Source organism: Salvelinus namaycush, chromosome 6 (genome assembly GCF_016432855.1).
Source record: "Salvelinus namaycush isolate Seneca chromosome 6, SaNama_1.0, whole genome shotgun sequence".
Taxonomy (NCBI): Eukaryota; Metazoa; Chordata; class Actinopteri; order Salmoniformes; family Salmonidae; genus Salvelinus; species Salvelinus namaycush.
The window spans coordinates 19,570,892-19,580,899 of NC_052312.1; positions in this window are offsets into that span (position 1 = coordinate 19,570,892).

Here is a 10,008-nt window from a genome sequence, read left to right on the forward strand (position 1 = left end):
GTGAAGAGTGTGAAGGAATGTGAATGTGTGTTTTGTGTCTGTGTGTGTCTGTAGTATGTGTGAGTGTGTGGTTAGAGTACAGTGAGTGTGCATTGAGCCTGTGCAGGAGAGTCAGTACAAAAAAATAAGGGGGTCAATGTAAATAGTCCGGGTAGCCATTTGATTAACTGTTCAGCAGTCTTATGGGTTGGGGGTAGAAGCTATTAAGGAGCCTTTTGGTCCCAGACATGGCACTCCGGTACCGCTTGCCGTGCAGTAGCAGAGAGAGCAGTCTATGACTTGGGTGGTTGGAGTCTTTGACAATTTTTAGGGCCTTCCTCTGACACTGCCTGGTATAGAGATCCTGGATGGCAGGAAGCTCTGCCCGAGTGATGTACTGGGCCGTACGCATTACCCTTTGTAGCGTCTTGAGGTCAGATGCCGAGCAGTTGCCATACCAAGCGGTGATGCAACCAGTCAAGATGCTGTCAAGATGCTCAGTCAAGATGCTGTAGAACTTTTTGAGGATCTGAGGGTCCATAATAAATCTTTTTTAGCCTCCTGAGGGAGAATAGGTGTTGTTGTGACCTCTTCATGACTGTCTTGGTGTGTTGGGACTATGATAGGTTCATTAGTGATGTGGACACAATGGAACTTGAAGCTCTCGACCCACTCCACTACATTCCCGTCAATTTGAATGGGGGCGTGCTCGGCACAAATTCGAAGTGAGCCTAGAAGGCATTTAGCTCATCTGGCCGCATCACTGGGCAGCTTGTGGCTGGAATTCCTTTGTAATCCGTGATAGTTTGCAAGCCCTGCCACATCCGCCGAGCGTCAGAGCCCGTGTAGTAGGATTCGATCGTAGTCCTGTATTGACGCTTTGCCTGTTTGATGGTTCATCAGAAGGCGTAGTGGCATTTATTATAAGAGTCCGGATTAGTGTCCTTTAGCTCATTGCGGATGTTGCCTGTAATCCATGGCTTTTGGTTGGGATACGTACGTACGGTCACTGTGTGGACGACGTCGGCGATGCACTTATTGATGAAGCCAGTGGCTGATGTGTTAAACTCCTTAATGCCATCGGATGAATCCCAGAACATATTCCAGTCTGTGCTAGCAAAACAGACCTGTATCTTAGCATCAACTTCAATGGGCCACTTCCATATTGAGCGCGTCACTGGTACTTTCTGTTTGAGTTTTTGCTTGTAAGCAGGAATGAGGAGATAAGAGTTATGTTCAGATTTGTCAAATGGAGGGTGAGGGAAAGCATTGTATGAGTCTCTGTGTGTGGAGTAAAGGTGATCTAGAGGTTGTTTTTGCCTCTAGTTGTACAGGGGACATGCTGGTAGAAATGAGGTATTTAAATTGGCCGGGAGCGCCGCCTCTGTGTGAGCATTTTCTTGTTTGCTTATGGCCCTGTACAGCTCATTGAGTGTGGTCTTAGTGCCAGTATCGGTTTGTGGTGGTAAATAGACAGCTACGAAAAATATAGATTAAAAATATTTTGGTAAATAGTATTGTCTACAGTTTATTATGAGGTATTCTGCACCATTGAGAGCATCCTGACTAGTTGCATCACCGCCTGGTATGGCAACTGCTCAGCATCTGACCGCAAGGCACTACAGAGGGTAGTGCATACGGCCCAGTACGTCACTGGGGCCAAGCTTCCTGCCATCCAGGACCTCTATACAAGGTGGTGTCAGAGGAAGGCCCTAAAAATTGTCAAGCGGAGCGCCAAGTTTGGGTCCAAAAGGCTCCATAACAGCTTCTACCCCCAAGCCATAAGACTGCTGAACAATTAATCAAATGGCTACCCAGACTATTTGCATTGACTCCCCCCTTTTTTTACGATGCTGCTACTCGGTGTTTATTATCTATGCATAATCACTTTAGCCCTACCTACATGTACAGTACCAGTCAAAAGTTTGGACCTACTCATTCCAGTGTTTTTCTTAATTTTTTTACTATTTTCTACATTGTAGAATAATAGTGACAACATCTAAACTATGAAATAACACATATGGAAACATGTAGTAACCAAAAAAGTGGTAAACAGATCAAAATATATTTTATATTTGAGATTCATCAAAGAAGCCACCCTTTGCCTTGATGACAGCTTTGCACACTCTAAAATTTGTTTAACACCTTTTTGGTTACTACATGATTCCATATGTGTTATTTCATAGTTTTGATGTCTTAACTATTATTCCACAATGTAGAAAATAGTAAAAGTAAAGAAAAATCCTTGAATGAGTAGGTGTGTCCAAACTTTTGACTGTTTATATAACCTCAATTACCTCGACTAACCTGTACTCCCGCACATTGACTTGGTACCGGTACCCCCTGTATATAGCCTTGCTATTGTTATTTTATTATTACTTTTTTAAAACTTGATTTTCTTAACTCTTATTTTTCTTAAATAAGTGACAAATACGATTTGATTTGAAAAGAAGAAAGCCTGTACAGATATGTCCTGAATACAAAGCGTTATGTTTGCGGCAAATCTAACACAACACATCACTGAGTACCACTCTTCATATTTTCAAGTATGGTGGTGTCTGCTCATGTTATGCTTGTCATCGGCAAGGACTAGGGAAATTGCCGATTGCCGAAATATGGCTAAGCACAGGCAAAATCCTATAGGAAAACATGGTTCAGTCTGCTTTCCAACATACACTGCGAGACACAAATTCAGCTTTCAGCAGGATAATAATATAAAACACAAGGCCAAATATACACTGGAGTTGCTTACCAAGACAACATTGAATTATCCTGAGTGGCCTAGTTACAGTTTTGACTTAAATCGGCTTGAAAATCTATGGCAAGACTTGAAAATGGCTGTCTATGATCAACAACCAATTGACGGAGCTTGAAGAATTTAAAAAAGACAATCCAGGTGTGGAAAGCTCTTCGAGACTTACCCAGAGACTTACCCAATCACTGCCAAAGGTGATCCAAACTTATTGACTCAGAGGGTTGATTACCTATGTAATCAAGATTTATTAGTGTTTTATTTTTCATAATCTTTTTACAAATGTTAACATTTTTCTTCCACTTTAACATTACAGAGTATTTTGTGTAGATCTTTGACAAAACATGACAATAAAATCACCTTTAACACAACAAAATGTGGAAAAGGTAAAGGGGTGTGAATACTTTCTGAAGGGACTGTAACTTAAATACCTCATGATGTAACGTCTGCTTCCAACTCACATTCTCAAACATGTAGATCCCCTGAACGCAGCTCACTTTCCAGCCCACTTTCCAGCTCACACTCTCAAACACCTAGATCCCCTGAACGTAGCTCACTCTCCAGATCCCAATCACCTGAATTCTAATCACCTGTTCACACACCTGTATGTTATTATCACACACTATTTAGTTCAGTTCTTTGCACCCCATCACTGTGAGGTATTGTTTGTTTTGTGACACATGTCTTTCAGAGCGCTGGGTTTCCTGTGATTTACTCCTCTTGTGTATGATAGTTTTTGCCTGCCTCACGAACAACGCCTTTTACCTATTCCCTGCCTGTACTTTAGTCTATTGGATTTCCTGTTATCTACCTATTACCTAGCATGAGCTAGTTCGTACCCCATCCCAACCCAAAATATAAGCTTGTTATACTCCAAACTTTGTAAATGAAAACAAACCACTAGCCTGAAAACATTATTAAAACTATCATTTTGATATCACCAATGGTTTACTGAAACGGGCAGGGAGAATGCTTTGTTATTGTTTTTACTGCTGATTGTTTAAAGTGGCAATCTATAACATTCTTATTAAATCACACACAATATTGTAAAATGTTAAACAAAAAGTGGTAATTGTAAGACAGGAACATACTACCCTCTAAAAAGAAAAGGTTCCTGGAGTATCCTTTAGGGGTTCTTCGAATTGAAACTGTGGGGGAACCCCTATAAGTTCTTCGGAGAACCCTTTAATTAAAAGGGCTCTTCAAAGAACTCCTTTTAATGCATTCTCAAAAAAAGTTTGAAGAACCTTTTGTGGTTCATTTTTTTTAAATAGTAATTTTACAGATGATTATCAAAACATGCACATTACAGTATTTTGTGGTAAATGTGAATGAAACAAACTGTTTTGATAATGGTTTCATACAGATATCTTGTCCATAATGTAGAGGCCTATGGGATATTCATTGAAGAGTTAAGGGAGGAGGATGGTAAACGTGATCTGCATAACATACCAATACCAATTTTACATACCTTTGTATGCCTCCTCGTCTGTATACCTGCAGACACAAAAGTAAGCAGTTCAGTCATCTGCACCCAATACAGCTAGCCTTCATCATATTCTTATAGCCTACATACAGTATTCTTACCTCTTTGTTGATTGATATCCATTGAATTGTGTCCATTTTCTGTTTTAGAAAGAGTTACACAAGTATGAAAAATAGACAATATCATTATAGAACAATATCAATTTAGATCATACAAGGGACAAACCTTACCTTAAATTGAGATCTTTACATGTTTCAGTTAAGTGCCTGCACATGCTGTCCTTTCAAATCCAAATGTTTCAGTTGGGCAGTTAGGTTCCTGCAAGAACTCCCATCAACTAAGGAGGTTCCTCGATGAACCCCACCTCCTATGAGGTTCTTGGAAGAACCTTTTGGGGGCAATCACACATGAAATTGTAAAATGTAAAACAAAAAGTGGTATTTCTAGAACAGGAACTCACTATTGGAAAGTTCTACAGCCTCCAACTGAATCAGTGAATTATATCATCCCAATTCTGTACGTCCACATTGTTAAGAGGCATCGTATGCTATCCCCTACCAGCTCCAATTGCTACTTTCAGTTAGACAAACTAAAGATATGGAATAACTTAAGGCTGAACCTAGATATTAGAGAGATACTTCCCTAATCCCCCCTGGTTAATAACCATCTATTTCCACCATCCTTTTCAGACAAAGCTTTTGATATATGGAGACAAAATGGTGTGAAATCACTTTATGACCTTTATAAAGTTGGCGCCTTTGCATCATTTGAATATCTCTCAAAAACATTAAATATTCCAAAGTTCCACTTCTGTAGATACTTACAAGCCTGCGATTGGGCCAAAAAATAAACAAATAAATGATTTCCCACAGGTGCCATCTCGCAACATTTTCAATTATATATTCAAAACCAACTCAATTGCAAAAGGGAGTCTATCAGCTGTTTATACTAAATTACTAACTGTTGGGACTCCTTGATGTAAAGAAATTGACATCAATTTGGGAATTGAAATTTAAACCAATAGTTGAGAATGTACACTGAGTGTACAAAACACTATGAACACCTGCTCTTTCCATAGCTTTCACCTGGTCAGTCTATGTTATGATCTCTTATTGATGTCACTTGTTAAATCCACTTCAATCAGTGATGATGAAGGGGAGGAGACAGGTTAAAGAAAGATTTTTAACCCTTGAGACAGTTGAGACATGGAATGTGTATTTGTGCCATTCAGAGGGGGAATGTCCAGTAATGTCCAATAGATTCCAGGTGCACAGGTTTGTGTCAAGAACTGCAGCGCTGCTGGGTTTTTCACACTCAACAGTTTCCCGTGTGTATCAAGAATGGTCCACCACCCAAGGGACATCCAGCCAACTTGACACAACTGTGGGAAGCATAGGAGTCAACATGGGCCATCATCCCTGTGGAATGCTTCCGACACCTTGTAGAGTCCATGTCCGACAAATTGAGGCTGGTCTGAGGGCAAAATGGGGGGGTTAATATTGTAAATCAATATTAGGAAGATGCTCTTAATGTTTTCTACACTCAGTGGGCTGGCACAGCGGTCTAAGGCACTGCATCACAATGCTAGAGGCATCACTACAGACCTGGGTTTGATCCTGGGCTGTATCACAACCAGCCATGATTGGGTGGCGCACAATTGGCCCAGCGTCGTCTGGGTTAGGGGAGGGTTTGGCTTGGGGGGGGGGGGGGGGGGGGGGGGGGGGGGGGCTCTACTTGGCTCATTGCGATCTAGCGACTCCTTGTGGCGGGCCAGGCGCCTGCAGGCTGATCTCGGTCATCAGTTGAACGCTGTTTCCGCCGAACACATTGGTATGTTCGGTTGTTAAGAAGCGCGGTTTGGCGGGTCATTTGGAGGACGCATGACTCAACCTTCGCCTCTCAAGCCAGTTGGGGAGTTGCAGCGATGAGACAAGATCGAAATTGGGGAGAAAAAGGGGGTAAAATACAACCATAAAATAAACAAAGAAATCCTTCTATTTCTATATGTAGCAGTCAGGCTACATTTGTATGCCTCTGTCTACAATCAGTTCATTTTGTTGCATGAATTGCAGTGCATTTTCTTAGGCTACATTTTGCCAAATTGCATAGGCCACAAATCTTTTAGGGATGCATGTGATGGAAAAACGATTTTTTAAATTCCCATGACAACTAGGCCAAATCAATATCTCATCTGCAATGCAAGTGACATACTGTACATTTATTGAATGTTTAGCCTCTATTCTCTTTCCTGTTTTTAATTACATTGAAATGAAGCGTTTCTGCATTTGCAATTAAGACGATTGTTTTATTGTTGGCCTATGCCTAAAGGCTATATTGTTTATGACCTGAATCAGTCACCCCTGTAAAACCTGCAACATTATAGCTTACAACGTGATTTATATCCTACAAAAGACGTGTGAAATTCAACAACTAGAAATCAAAGCAATTTCTAGACCTTTTAATCTCATTAGAAATTCAACAATTTAGCATCACAAAAAGCCCCCGAACAAAGTCTTATGTGGATCAAATGATCGAACCAATATTTGAAGTATCAATAGGCTTTCATCCAAGCACACACAGTCATAGAAACCTGAGGAGATAATACGTTTCTGCACCTCATCGGTAAATTGAGATACACCCCCACACACTCTCTCTTGTAGGGTAAAGAGAATTAACATTTTGGGACGTGTAGAGACGGGACAGACTGAAAATGAAAGCAGTGGGTGGGTTTTAAAATTGCCAATTGACTTTGTTTGTGTCTCTAGTCTCTACAACCCACTTCTTTTTTTTTATCAACAATCTACATGGAGAATAGAACCAGAACTAGAATGAGATTCCATTTCTATGGATAGAATATTGTATTTGAATGTCCTTGTCCCTGACAAACCTTGAGTTTGAGATCCTGAGTTGTTTGTATAGGCATAGATAGCTATACCACATTGTCATGTTTTATGTGTGTTAATGGGTAAAATTATATGGATTTATCTCTATAACACGGACGTACACAAACACACACACACACAGAGAAGAAGCCTCAAGGGGCTCTTTCCATTGATTTATATTTTGATCTTTAAGCCATTTAGACACTAATGGATGGAAGCCAGGACATCCATCTCATCTTGTTATTTTCAGTCTTTTTCTTGTAGATCCTCAATATATCTACAGTATACCCCACTGACTGCTTCATAAGGTCTTCACAGTAATAAGACCCTATACTTTCTGCATAATGTTGACAAGAATGTATACACAAAAGGATTCTAATTCTGCAATCGATCATATCCACCACCAGCATTTAGATTTAGATTTTATTAGGATCCTTTTGTATAATAGCGAAAAAGACATTACAGACAAAAGACTTTACAATTTACATACATTTAAAAGATTAACATGTAGTGTGCATGTGTGTGTGTGCATCTGTCAGTTACACATACATGTCAGTACATACACACAACAAGTAGGTCACATGGGGGAAAGGCGTTGTGCCGTGAGTTGTTGCTTTATTTGTTTTTTTAAACCAGGTTTGCTGTTTACTTGCACTGAATTAGATGGAAGGGAGTTCCGTGCAATCATGGCTCTGTATATTACTGTGTGTTTCCTTGAATTTGTTCTGGGCCTGGGGACTGTGAAAAGACCCCTGGTGGCATCTCTGGTGGGGTAAATGTGTGTCAGTGGTGTGTGTAAGTTGACTATACAAACAATTTGGAATTTCCAACACATGAATGTTTCTTGTAAAAACAAGAAGTGATGCAGACAGTCTTTCCTCAACTCTTAACCAAGAGAGACTGGCATGCATAGTATTGATATCAGCCCTCTGATTATGATGAAGAGCAAAACGTGCCACTCTGTTCTGGGCCAGCTGCAGCTTAACTAAGTCCATCTTTGCAGCACTTTCACCATATGACTGGACAATAATCAAGGTAAGATAAAAGCATTCCAGGTGTCAGTCGGTCAGTCATTTAGTAAATGGAGTGTAATGTACTTCACACACACACAAACAGACACACACACTACAACACAAACACACTAATTTAGTAATTTAGTAATTTTAGTAATTATGTTCTATTTCCAATGGGTGAGAGGATGAGAGCATACACACTTCCTTATGATCCACTATCCTGCTACTTCAGTGTACCCTAGTGACTGGCCCTGTCGGTCCCCCAAGGGGTACCACTAACCACCATGTCCCCTCCATTGGGATATCAGCAGCAGCTGGTTCCTGGAGGTGAGCAGGGGGTTCATCATGGATCATGTGGCATCCCCCTCCTCAGTCTACCCCACCCCTCTACTCCTGTGGGGCATGTGGGGGTGTGTGAAACAGCGGGTGAGTTCCAAAAACCAATTAGAGCCCCCTTACCTTGCGGATCTGGACAGCCAATGAGAAACTAGGGGAAAGTGAGTGGGATCCTTAGTACCTGCAGGACTCCCATGTTGAGGTCTCTGTGATAATAATCATTTGTGGGTGCATATATTTGTCCTTTGCATATTCCAACTCTGCCCAACATGTTTCACCTTGTTGGCCCAGGGATTCAAACCAGCAACCTTTCAGTTACTGGGCCAATGCTCTAACCAATAGGCTACCTGCCATGACCTGTGTGCGTGTGTACACAGTTTGTTGCTGCACTGGTAGAAACGTAAGATGCAGGCTATATTCCAATGTTTAGTTCATGTAGACCTATCCACCTATATTCACATTTCTTTATATGAATATGTAGTCTAAAAGGTCAACAACAATAGCCTATGTGTCAGGAGCATATAAACTATAATCAATGACCAAGATGTAATAGCCTAATGCTCACCTATGCATATTTGTTTGGTTAAAGAACTATAGAACTATAACTAACATATGGGGTCATGTGAGGTCAACACAATCATCTCCCATCCGTATCACACAGGCTACGTCCCAAATGACACTCTATTCCCCATAGGGGTCTGGTCAAAAGTAGTGCACTATGTAGGGAATAGGGTGCCATTTAGGATGCAAGATCAGTCTATTCTGAGACTTTAGCTAAATAATACATAGGATATGTCATTATCTAAACAATGGTGTGACTTGAGGGTTATGTTTCAGGGAGTCACTACCTGGGGTGTATGTGTGGATAAAAACCCCAAGAAAAAAATGGATAAATTATGCATTATAGTAGAGCCTAGAGACTATTCAAATGTTGCCAGTTGGTAGCCTATTGAATGGCACAAAGCATTTACCAGGGGCCGAATGTGACCACAGCCTGTTATGTGAACTATATCGGTATGTGGTGTGAGATGGCGCTACAGTAAGAAGCAATTTATCACCGGGTGGCCCTGAGGTTGTACTGAGCAGTATTCCTCCATGTTCTACCTGGACTCAGGGGTAGACGTAACATAGTAAAAGGTAAATCCGAGACACTCCAATTAGTATGATATGTTATGTTTCGTATGGTATGTATTAATTTATGGACGTCCGTCATACGATACAATATGTTCCGAATGACAATTTCTATGATATGTTAAGAATTGCAATTACTACAATATGTTATGAATTGCAATTCGTACAATATATCAAGAATTTGCTAAATGGCCTCCCTAGTATCGCAGCGGTCCAAGCCAGCCGTGACCGGGAGACCCATGTGGCAAAGCACAATTAGCCCAGCATCGTCTGGGTTAGGGGAGGGTTTGGCCGGCCGGGATGTCCTTATCCCATCGAGCTCTAGCGACTTCTGTGGCGGGTTGGGCGCATGCACGGTCGTCAGTTGTACGGTGTTTCCTCTGACACATTGGTGCGTCTGGCTTCCGGGTTAAGCGAGCAATGTGTCAA